This window comes from Eumetopias jubatus, unplaced genomic scaffold (genome assembly GCF_037043125.1).
Source record: "Eumetopias jubatus isolate StellerSeaLion01/CBP00866 unplaced genomic scaffold, mEumJub1_p1.0 scaffold_4, whole genome shotgun sequence".
Taxonomy (NCBI): domain Eukaryota; kingdom Metazoa; phylum Chordata; class Mammalia; order Carnivora; family Otariidae; genus Eumetopias; species Eumetopias jubatus.
The window spans coordinates 83,004,820-83,017,280 of NW_028274810.1; positions in this window are offsets into that span (position 1 = coordinate 83,004,820).

A 12,461-nucleotide genomic window follows, 5' to 3' on the forward strand; every position below is an offset into this window, starting at 1 on the left:
TATTCTGCTTAGGGTAGGATATTAATTCTTTTTTTTTTAAGATTTCATTTATTTATTCGAGAGAGAGAATGAGAGATAGAGAGCACAAGAGGGAAGAGGGTCAGAGGGAGAAGCAGACTCCCCACCGAGCAGGGAGCCCGATGTGGACTCGATCCCGGGACTCCAGGATCATGACCTGAGCCGAAGGCAGTCGCTTAACCAACTGAGCCACCCAGGCGCCCCAGAATATTAATTCTTAATGCAACAGGAAAAGATCTGCAGGGATACCCAACAAAGCGTTCCCAGTTGTACCTTTGGGAAGAGGGAATATGAGAAAAAAATTTCATCATCATTTTATACCTTTCTATGTCATTTTAATTTTTTTCAATTAAATATTAAATGTAAAAGTTGGTAAAAACTCTATGCAATTAAATATGTAGCATATGTGAAAGAAAGAAAGGTAATAACGCTTATGGCAGATCTCAGGGAGGAGGATATTGATTTGGACCTTAAGGAATAAGTAGGAGGGGAGCACCAAGCCGGCTCAGTTGGAAGGCGTGTGACTCTTGATCTCGGGGTTGTAGTTTCTAGCCCCACCTTTTGTGTAGAGATTGCTTAAAAACAAAATCTTAAAAAAAAAAAAAAGGAATGAGTAGGAGGAATTCATGGAGTATAGGAAGGGGAGAGAATAAAACATAATCACAGAATATCTTATCCTAGTTTCAGATTGTCTTAGTACCTCCTTCATACCTGCCTCTGTAAATTCATTCATTGATAGCATCTTGTCAGAAAACAAATATATATTGAGTCCCTGCTCTTTGCCAGTATGATAGATACCAAGGCAGTATAAGAGAGTTCCGTTCTCAAAGCATTTACAGTCCCAATGGGGAGTGAAGACAGAACAGTTAGAGACAGCCCATGGTTAAGTGCCAACAGGTTTGGCCCATGAAAGAGCAGGAAAAGCTGAGTCCACTGCCAACATTTGAGTCTCGGAGCCTTGGAAGAGTGGTGCAATTTATAAAAATGGAAAGTTGGAAAAAGAGAGCTGTTTTGGAAGCAAATATACCTATAGTAAAATATCACAGTCTATGGAATTACTGTTTGGCTATGCAAATGAGCAGGGCTGCATAAGTAATGTTGGGACTGCAGTGCCAGGGACTATAATAATCTCTACCTTTTATTGAATGTAGACAGAGTGCCAGGCACTGTGCAAAGCCGTTCACACACATTATCATTTAATCCCAACAACTCTCTGAGGCCACTCTGACCCGTTTTTCAGCTGAGGGACATGAGACTTGGAGAGAGGTAAGGTCACCTGCTAAGGCCCTGCAACCAGTGGGAAAGTGACGGATTAGGATTAGAACACAAGTCTGTCCAGCTCCTAATCACTGTGACACGATGACACTATGCTGTGTCATTCAGGAGGATGGAGAAGATCTCAATTCTGCCCGCAGGAACAAGGTGAAATAGACAGAGGCAGGTGTGCCAGCAGGCATCGACCAGCTCCTCGGACAGGCGGCTCTCCGTGCCCACCACCATATCATCAGCAGAGGAAACTGGGAGGAAGTGATAACTGAACAGGAGTGCACAGGTTGGCCTCAGGAAGGAGTTGAGTTTTGAGTCAGACCTTAAAGGATGGATTGAATTTGAATAGAGAAGGGAATGGAGAGAACGACTTTCCAGGCAGAAGACTCAGAGGGGGCAGAGAAGAGGGGTTGGACATGGGTGAGGCATTCATGGAATGGAAACTCTGGATTGTGGCTAATGGAAAGTCAAATCTAGAAAATCAGATACGGAAGGACTTGAATGTCCTCAAATCTACCAAGGGATAAGCCTTAATAGGATTTTGAAGGAGATGGGAGGGGATGGAAGGAGCATATCTGACATGCTTAAAAAGTGATCTTTTTTACATAGGCTGCAATATTCAGGATGGATTGGAATTAGCCATTAAACCTGGATCAAACCTGGGTTGATATTGGTCTAGAGTGACACGAGGAGAGATGGGAAAGAAGGAGGTGGATGTGAGAAATGTTTTGAAGAAAAAAATAGAGATGCTTGGCAATTGATTGGATTCAGAAAGAGAGGGAAGGAAATAGACCAGAATCTAGAATCTGATGTGTGGGCGGCCAGGAGAATAATGATAGCTTTGAGATCAGAAGCAAGAACAGACTGAGCTTGCTTTTGGTGACGGTGTTGTGGCCTTTCTCTAGGGGAGAGCAGGTAGAATGTGGCAAGCCAAGGACAGAGGAATAATTCTAGGGAGATGAAGAGCCTGGGAAGGAGATGGGAGAGAGGGAAGGAGGGAAGGAAGGGTTGAGAGAGAGAGAAAGAAATATCAGGGGATCAAAAAGTCGAGAAAACCATCGGGGAGAGGGAGAAGGTCTCAAAGAAGTAAAAATGTCAGAGGTGACCACCAGGGTCAAGTAGTACAGAGATGGCAAGAAGAATCACAGCAGGAAAGAGACCCCTGGCTTTGAGAAAATCAATATGCTATCCAAAGTGAATCACTTTGAGCAGACATTCGTTTGTCAGTAAAAACTACCCAACAGGGTGAAGGATGCTGGAAAGAGGGTGATGAGGCTATACCAATGTAGCTAATATTTCCTGAGCATTTCCTGAGGCTCAGGTGATGACTTAACTCTATCCTGTTGACAAAGGCAGTATTATCAATGTCTTCTTAGAGAAGGAGACTGAAGTTCAAAGATGTTAATTAACACTCCCAAGGCCACATGATGCAAGTAATGGAACTAGGATTTTCAACGAGGTCAGCATGGTCCTAAAGGCCCCGCCAATGTCGGTGCTGGAGCGTGCACTGATGCTACATGATAATAGTGAACATCTACCATTGAATGAGCACTTCCTGGGCACCAAGTACTGTGCTAAGTAGTTTATATATATTACTTTTATTTTATCACACCCTTTGAAGTAGGTATAATTAATTCTATTTTACAGATGGGGAAAATGAAGCTCAGAGACATTAAGTGACATGACCAAAGTCACACAGCTAGAAAGTATTTGAAGTAGGCTATGAATGAAGCTGTGGGCTTCTCTTGCCTTTCAAGAATTTCTTAAAGGAAATTTCTTCTTGGGACCCAGTAGATGACCAGCTAGCACTCCAAAGCTCTAGAAGGCATTAATTGTACAAAGCCAGTATCCTACTTCCTGGGTGATTTTCAGCAGCTGGAATGCCAAGCTTCTGGTGGCCAACTCCCTGCATGACACTGGTATCACTCAAGGCAGCTTTACTGAGTTACAATGCTTTCTCTTTATCACATTTTTTCCTCACCCCAGGGGTTGAGGACAGTATGTGGCTTTTGAACTTGCTTTCCATCAGGGATGGAGAAAGCATGAGAGTTCACCTCTGCCTTAATTGTTAGAAGTGTTCGTGCAGAGTCAGGAACTTGTGGCCGGCATCACTTGTCCTGTCTGAACTCGGCGGGAAGAGCCTGGCGGGGTCGATGGAGGCATCCGCTTGGCAGTTGGGGCGGGGGGAAGGCCTGAGAGACAGAGCGCTAATTCTTTCTCAGCAGCATTACCTGTAGCCTGGGCAAGACCTGCTGAAGGCTCTGTCTTAGTGACAGCCGCCTGGGTGGGGCGGGGGCACAGAGATCTGCCTGCGGGTTTCTGGGCAGAAATGAGCAGGAGCTCCGCCAACACCGGTTGGTAGGCTAGAGCAAAGAAGGGGTATTGGGCCAAGTGCCTCTCTTCCCCTTGGTCATTAGTCAGAGGGCCTGGGCGGGGGGGGGTGGGGGGTGGATGTCAGCCTTCCTGATCTGATCTAATTTCAGGCCCCCTGCTGTATAACTGAGCTATTCTCTCTGTATCTAGTCAGCAGCAGATTTTTCTCAAGGTGAAAACAATTAGGCCTTCGTCCCCTCCTCCCCCTCCTACTGCTGGAAAAAAAGGAACATGGAAGGGAAGCCGTCCCTGCTTCCACCAAGGTCAGCCAGGGTGCTCTGGCCTGTTCCAGTAATTGGCTCCCCCACCTAGTCACACCTGTCACATGTTCTCATGGTCTCAGGCATCCTGGAGTCTCTCAGGGCTGAAGCAGTGAAGAGGGCTGGAGCTGCTTCTACGCTTTCCTCCAGAACAAGAGAGAGGGCAACTCATCCAGCCCTGGGCAGGGAAAGAGCTGAAACACGGTGAGCCAGAACTGGGCAGCATGCACAGGTGGGGCTGAGCTGCTCCCTCCTCCCTCTAGAGGATTCCAAGCCAGGCAGGAGAAAACTCTTTGGAAGAATTCATTCATTTGGTTAACAGCTATGGCAAGCTCTCCGCTAGGAGTTCCTGGCCCCTGTCATCTTGGGACAGAGGAGAGCGTGGTGGGTGTGGGAGGGGGTGGGGTGGGAGAGGTAGTGAACAGGCAAGTAGGAAGGTGCTGAATGTCACAACAGAGGAGGGCAGGGGACTGTGAGGACCTGATCTACAATAGAGGAAGACTGCTTGGAGGAAGAGACTTTTTTTTTTTTTAAGATTTTATTTATTTATTTGACAGAGAGATATATAGCGAGAGGGGGAACACAAGCAGGGGGAGTGGGAGAGGGAGAAGCAGGCTTCCCGCCGAGCAGGGAGCCCCACGCAGGGCTCTATCCCAAAACCCTGGGATCATGACTTGAGCCAAAGGCAGACCCCCAATCAACTGAGCCACTCAGGCGCCTCCGAGGAAGAGACTTTTGAAAAAGGGATACAATCTCATGGTAAAATGTTTAAAGGTAAAGGGGCGCCTGGCTGGCTCAGTTGGTAGAGGATGCAACTCTTAATCTCAGGGTTGTGAGTTCAAGCCCCATGTTGGGATTGGAGCCTACCTAATTAAAAAAAAATAAAAAGGTGTTTAGGGACGCCTGGGTGGCTCAGTCGTTAAGCATCTGCCTTCGGCTCAGGTCATGATCCCAGGGCCCTGGGATGGAGCCCCGCATCAGGCTCCCTGCTCGGCGGGAAGCCTGCTTCTCCCTTTCCCACTCCCCCTGCTTGTGTTCCTGCTCTTGCTATCTCTCTCTCTGTCAAATAAATAAATAAAATCTTTAAAAAAAAAGGTGTTTAAAGGTAAAAAGGGTGAAAACTAAAAATAGAAGATTCTGACGATCCCCAACCATCCTCCATAGTGATAACAGCTGTATATAACTATACAGCTATATAACTATTTGCATAGTGTTAAATACTTTTTAAGGAATTATCCATATGTAGCCGAGTGCAAATACGTATCAATGGCACTCCTTTTAAAAAATGGGATTGTACTTATGCACCTATTCTGCTGGTGACTTTTTTCATTTCACCATATATCCGGGGCTTTTTTCCATGTCAGTAGAGAGAGCTATGCCTCATTCTTTTTGAAGGCTGTGTGTGGTATGAGGAAGTGATGCTTGAAAAGTAAAACCTGGAGAACGAGTGAGATTAGGGAGGCAAGGGGGTGGTTCTCTAAGGAGCAGAGTCCGGGCAAAGGAAAGACGCCACAGATCTCCCGAACTATTCCTCTTACCTGCTCCGGTCCTCCTGTTTTCAGGCCCCCCTCCCTCTCCATACTGCCACCTTTCCCGCTCTAATTTGCAAAGCAATTCAGCTCCCTTTGTCTTGCCCTAGCCCTGGGGATGTTCATTCTTCATGCCAAAGCAACTTACTAAGTATTTTCCTAAACAAAGAGCCATCTACCCAGAGAAAAATTATGTCATTTCCCTCACAGACAAAAGTAGCTGTTGTGCTTTTAAATAGCAATTAAGAGGGAAAAAAATCTGTTACACACATAAAGCCCCTGGCAGTTCATAAATGGTGGTTGTTTGTTACTATCATTATTTTACATGTGCTGATGGATGAGTTGGCTGCTGCAGGAACCCCTCCTTTCTCCTGCAGCACCCACCTCTTGGTTGGAGCGGATTTGGCAGCTTTGAAGTGCAGGGATGGTGTTTTATTTGTCTTCATAGTCCCAGCTCTCAGCACAGGGTCTGGCACAGGGCAGATGTGCCAGAAATGAGCAATGAGTTGACACTCAAGGGCTGGAGTGTGGCGGCTGTGGGCCCATCACTGTGGGCTGTGATCTGAACCCCAGTATGCTTTGGAACAGGAGAGAAAAAAATCAAAACAAGACTCCTGGCCCCAGGAAACTTCACCATCAAGCTGGGCCTCTTGAAATGTCATATCATAAAACTAAAATATTGATAGTCCCTGGATCAGTGCTGTCTTTGGTTCTTTTGTCTTTTGGGGCAGGGGATAAGCTCCCCCCTCCCTGGTTAGGTACACAATAGATATAGTAATGTGCACAAATCTTAAATGAACAACTGGAAGAATTTTTATACTACTACCCAGATCAAGATACAAAAGCATTTCCAGCACCCCAGCAGGCTCCCTTCGCTCCCTTCCAGGGATACCCCCTCCCACAATAGAAACCACTATTTTTGACTTGTAGCGCTATCAACTACTCATACCTGTTTGTGCCCTTTTTATAAATGGAATCGCACAGTATGTATTTTTTAAGGTCTGGCTTTTTTTATTCAACATTATACCTGTAAGATTCATCCATGTCAGTACTTAATTCTTTTGTATGCGTGGTGTAGTATTCTGTTGAATGAATGTATATCAATGGACATTTGGTTTGTTTCCAAGCTTTTGGCTCTCCTGAAAAATGCTGTTACTAACATTTTTTACACATCTTTTGGTGGAACTAATCATTTATTTCTCTTGGCTACATAGTATATGGGAGTAGAATTGCTAAGTCTTAGAGGATACATATGTTTCATTTTAGTGAACACTGCCAGTTTTCCAAAGTGGCTTGCTCTTTGCCCTCCTGTCAGTGGTATATGGGAGTCTCATTTGTTCTATGTCCTTGCTAGTACTTGATATTGTCAGTCCTTTTAATTTCCGCTATTCTGGTTGATGTGTAGCGACATCTCACTGTTTTCTTGTGTTTACCTTAATAAGTGATGATGCTGTTTTCATATGCTTACTTCATTTGCTTATGGCCTCTTCATATGTTTATTGGCCAGTTGGATGTCCTTTCCCAAGATTCTGTTCAGCCTTGATCCTCTCAGCCAGAGATGTTTCAGGCTGGGGTCAATGACCATCCTTGGGCGGGTCCCATGCTTGTGCTGTCTCCAGAGATCCCGCTCCTAAACTCCACACTCACCTATCTAGCTGGCTCCTTGATATCTCTAACAGGGGACCCACCTGCCTCTCAAGATCCACATCCCAAACCAAAATCTCCTCTTTAGCCCCAAATCTATGTTCCTTTCTTTATGCTCAGGCACACTCATGGTCTGGCCCATCATCTTCATTCTCACTGTCCCCGTTAAGGTTCAGGCCACAATCTCACATAGCATGTGAGATTTGCATGACCTATTTCCTTTCCCCACCCCACGCCTCTCTGGCCCTGCAAACTCCTCTCAAATCTCTCCTTGCATGCCACTTCCTCTGGGTGAAGTGTTAGCCTACGCATGCCTCCAGCGCCAGTTCCTTCCCTTTATGTCATTTACCACACAGTGTTGTAATTACTAGAATCATTGCCTGAATCTCTGGATCAGACGTCTGTTGTTTTTGCTTACCCTGCTTCCTAGAACTCCAGGGGCCTGTGAACCATCCCTCCATTCTCAGTCCTTGGGGTCCAGGTGGGGCTGCACAGAGGGGTGTGCCTATCCCCCAGGCCGGGCTAGTCAGCATGTTCCATCCTCCAGGCCCATAACTGGGTCTTAACATGGAATCCAGGTAGTTGATGGGAGTCAATCTTCAGATCCTTACTGGAACAACTGGGAAAGAAACATTATTTTCCTGAGGGGGTTCCTGATAGGCCAAGAGGAAAGCCTGGGGCCAGCAGCAGCCATCATGCTCCACAAGGAGAACACCTTCCCCGGGAATGGAGGAAACCCAGAGAACAAGTTCAGGGTGGGAAGAGAAATGAATCCCACTGATAATTTTGAGCCCCTGGATCAATCAGCCTGAAGCCCATCCTACCAGTTGACTTTTCAAGTAAGTGAGCCAATAAATGCCCTTTTGCTTCAGCCGATTTGAACTGGTTTCAGTCACTTGCAACTGAAAATGTGCTGACTAATATACTCCCTTACTAGACTTCAAACTTTGTGAAGGCAGGAGTGCCCGGTGCTTAATAGGAATTCAGCAATAGGGGTTTAAGGAAGGAACCATGGAAGAGCTCCTCCTTTTCACTTTGCTAGGTCCTTCCTCCTGACTGCCCCTACCAGCTGATGTTCCCGCCCAGCATCCTCAGGTGCACCCTCGCTGGTCTGAGGGCTGTTCACACATTCTTAGCCATGGATCTCTGCTCCCTGGTTCCTCTTTTTTTTTTTTTTTAATTTTATTTATTTTTTTGACAGAGAGACAGAGAGAGAGGGAACACAAGCAGGGGGAGTGGGAGAGGGAGAAGCAGGCTTCCCGCTGAGCAAGGAGCCCAATGTGGGGCTCGATCCCAGGACCCTGGGATTATGATCTGAGCCGAAGGCAGACGCTTAATGACTGAGACACCTGGGCCCCCTCCCTGATTCCTCTTTAAGCACACCTGCCTGTCCCACTAAAGGCTCTACTGGTTGGTCTTTAGTTCACTGTTCTCTGGTCAATCCAACCAGTCACACATTCCAGGTAGGATAGCTGTCCTCCATGTTACTGGCACACATAGATTCTATAAAAAAGGACTCCTCCACAGCCCTTTTTGTATTTTTGATGGATTTTCTAATTCTTTTCATTCAGTAAGGAGTTGCAGTTGCTAAAAGCACAAGTCCGGGAAGCTGACTCAAGGGTTCAAATCCCAGCACTTCCATACCAGCTGTGTGACTCTGAGGAAGTGACTTAACCTCTCTGTGCCTCACTTTCCTTATATATAAAATGGAAACAGGAATAGTACTTTATGCGGTTGCTGTGAGAATTAAATGAATCGATTAATGTAAAAACACTTGTTTTCACGGGGCATAAGGGGGAAATACCATATGGGCCATTTCACAAAGGAAGTGAAAGCAAGGCCAGGTTTCCAAGTGACTAAAGATGGCTTTATTGGTGGCGGGAAATGCAGCAGGCTGATACCTGACCAGTAACCTCGAGTGAGTTCCTTTGCGTTCTGTATGTCACCTGTAATGTGTTCTTTTTGTTTTGTTTTTTAAAAAGATTTTGGCCTTCGGCTCAGGTCATGATCCTGGAGTCCCGGGATCGAGTCCCGCATCGGGCTCCCTGCTCAGCAGGGGGTCTGCTTCTCCCTCGGACCCTCCCCCCTCTCATGCTCTCTCTCTCTATCTCATTCTCTCTCTCAAATAAATAAATAAATAAAAATCTTTAAAAAAAGATTTTGTTTATTTATTTGAGAGAGAGGCAGGGAGAGCACGAGAGAGCACATGAGCACAGGAGGGGGCAGGGAGGGGGAGAGGGAGAGGGAGAAGCAGGCTCCCCGCTGAGCACGGAGCTCCACGTGAGGCTCAATCCCAGGACCCTGAGATCATGCCCTGAGCCAAAGGCAGACGCTTCAATGGCTGAGCCACCCAGGCGCCCCCGGCCTGTACTTCGTTCTCAATCTCACACTGACATTACTAATGAAATTATTTCAAGTGTTTGATATTTCACCGAGGCTCAAGAGTCAGAATGGTAGCCAAGTGGGCTGACCATAAAGAGATAATGGTGGTGTTTGCTGCAAAATCTTGGGAGATCGCATTGTTTACACTGTATAGGGTATGGATCTCCTGTACATAGTAAGTGAGGTTCACTGACTCTGATACCAGCCCGCATGCATCCATGTTCCAGAGAAGATTCAGGAACTCCTCCAGCCGCCACCTACCTCTGGGACACAGTAAAACAGTGCACTGTTGGGAGCACGGGCTTTGCCATTGGCCACACCTGGGTTTAGGTCCTCTCTCTGCCTTTTGCTTGCTTGTGGGAACTTAAAGTAGTGATTTGTCCTCTCTGAGCCTCAGTGCTCTCTTCTGTAGAAATGGATAAAGTAACTGCTCCTCGGGCTGCCTCATGGAACAGTCCAAGGGGTGCCCATCACAACATATTCTCTATTGATAGCACCTACTGTAAAGGTGGTTGTGAGGATGGCGTGAGATGGCTCCTGGATGGCAATTGATGGATTTGCTTTGCATGCAGGCACAGAGAACACACTCAGGAGATGTATGAGATGCTATTATTAGTTATAGTACACGCAGACGTGCTTCTGATCATCATAATAGCAGAAGAAGGCAGAGTCAGGCAGATTAATGAGAAAAGTTTCTGAGGAGATTCGGAGGTTTTAACTGGATTTGAGAGGTAGGGAGGACTCTATTTTGGTGAAGAAGATTAGGGTGAGTGTTTTGGGAAGGAAGAAGAGGGAACAGGTGTCTGTGTGACCAAACTGAGATACTTGGATGCAGCTCAGCCCTGTCCTCAGGGCACTGTTGGGCCCCTGCCAGGAGCAGGGAATCCTAGAGGCTTCTCCGGCTTGGCTGCAGAAGGAAACGGACGTCTCCTATGGAGAGAAAGGGAAGGCACAGAGCTGCTGTCTGGTGCTGCCTGACACTGGGACCAAACAGTCCAGCAGACGGATTTCTGGGGGGGGGGGGCAAGGGGGATGGCAGGGTATGGGCTCGAGGGTCAGCTCGGGACTTTCTGGCCATGTGGGCAGCTGGGCTGGAAGCTTTTTTCTCCCTCCCAAGTTGGGCTAGTTTGGTGGCTTCTTCCCAGATGCTCAGGGTGCCTATCTCCTGTACACCATCGTTTGGGGTCCTCTCTACGCAAGCGGGGAGAACATTCTACAGGAAAGACCAAAGCAAACGATGAGAGTTTTAACGCTGGTCTGAGCTTTCAAAAGGTCATCGTGGGACCGTGGGAGGGACAGCCAGACCAGGCTGTGCTGCCTTCCCGTCGGGCCCCCTATCTCCCCTCTGCCCCTCCAGATCCACACTTCACTCTGTTCTGGGTCTGACTTGTTTTGATGCATTGGCCTCTGGCGGGGCTCAGCCAGTGGTGAGTCTGTGGATAAGAGACAGGCAGAGACAGAGGTCGGCGTATTTATTCCCCTGACTCCCTCCACAGGCTGGTAGTGTGACTGAGAATCCCCGCTCTTCTTACAAGGCTCCCTTTTCCAAAGCTCCCTCTCTCCTGGTTCAGGTGACTATCTCTCCTCTGTCCCCTCAGGCCTCGGGTAGCGTTAGGTCCTCAGTTGTTCCTAGCCCCTGGTCACCATGCTATCTCTTGTGGTTTTCCTCTACTATCTCTACTGTTATAAATAAACCCTCTTCACATTACTTGACCGTGCCATCTGTTTTCAGTTGGGACCCTGATGGATACATTTGCCAAATAAAGATTCTTTTGGTTGACTCTAGGTGGAGAGAGAGAATGTGAATTATTGCCTTATGTGCCTGAAACTTGAGGTATAGACTTCATACACATGTGTTCAAGCGTTTAGGCAAGAGCTCCGAGTGTGCAGGCTTCAGCCTCTTTCCTCCCTTCAGCCCTATCGCCTTTGGATTTGCTTTGCATGCAGGCATTTCTCCACCTAGCAACCCACAGCAGTTCCAAGCTTATCTTCTCCCTATGTCAAGTCCAAAGGCAGGCTCATCTCTTTCCCAATGGATTCAATAAAGTTCCAGCATTCTGTCAGACTCAGCATGGGTTACAAGTCCACTCTCAAACCAGTCCCTGTGATCAGCAGGATGGAATAAGAACTGGCCAGACTGGGGTCACATACCCGCCCCTGGAGCTTGAAATAGAGGTGTCAACCCCACCCAAATCGCATGGCTTGAGTGTGGGGGAGGGCTATTTCCAAAAGAAAATGAAGATACTCTAACCAAAAGAGTAGGCGTGGATGCCAAGTAGGGCAAAACTACCAGAGTCTCTTCTGCTTGGCTGTGTGAATTTGAAGAAGCGACCCAACCTCTGGAACTGTGGTGTCCTCCTCCAAGAGCACTGAGAATAGCTAATGATAACTGAGCAGTTACTGGAGATGAGACTGGACTAAGGGTTTCAGATGAATCTTTGTTAGGCAGGTACCATTATCTTCCCCACTTAACAGAAGAGCAAACCAAGACTCAGAAAAGCGAAGTAGCCTTCCCAGGCTCACTAAAGCCTGGATGGAGCTGGACTTTGAACCCGGATTTGTCTGACACAAGAACGTGCACTGTTATAACAATCTGCCTCTCAATGTGGAGCACAGCTTGCCGGGTTGTTGTGAGGATTCAAAGAGTTGTAGTAAAAATAACGTAACCAACATTGATTGTGCCCTTACTATGTGCCCAGCCCTGAGCCAGATGCTCTACATGGACTCCTATTTAATTCTTGCCACAGCTCCCTCAGTCCTGAAGGCACCTAGCACAGCCCAGGCCTGGTGGGAACTCGGGTGTGGCTTCTGTCTCCTTAAGCTCCCTGCCTTTTCTTTTCATGTTGGTTCAAGTAGCTCCTCTGTGTTTGCCATTCTTAGTTCTTTAATGTTGTTCAGGGTCTCTGAGCTGTTTTCCCTGTTGCTCAGAAGCTGAGAAGCACCAGGCTCAGGGCCGTCAAGATACTGGAGAAATCCTGAAAGGGACCCA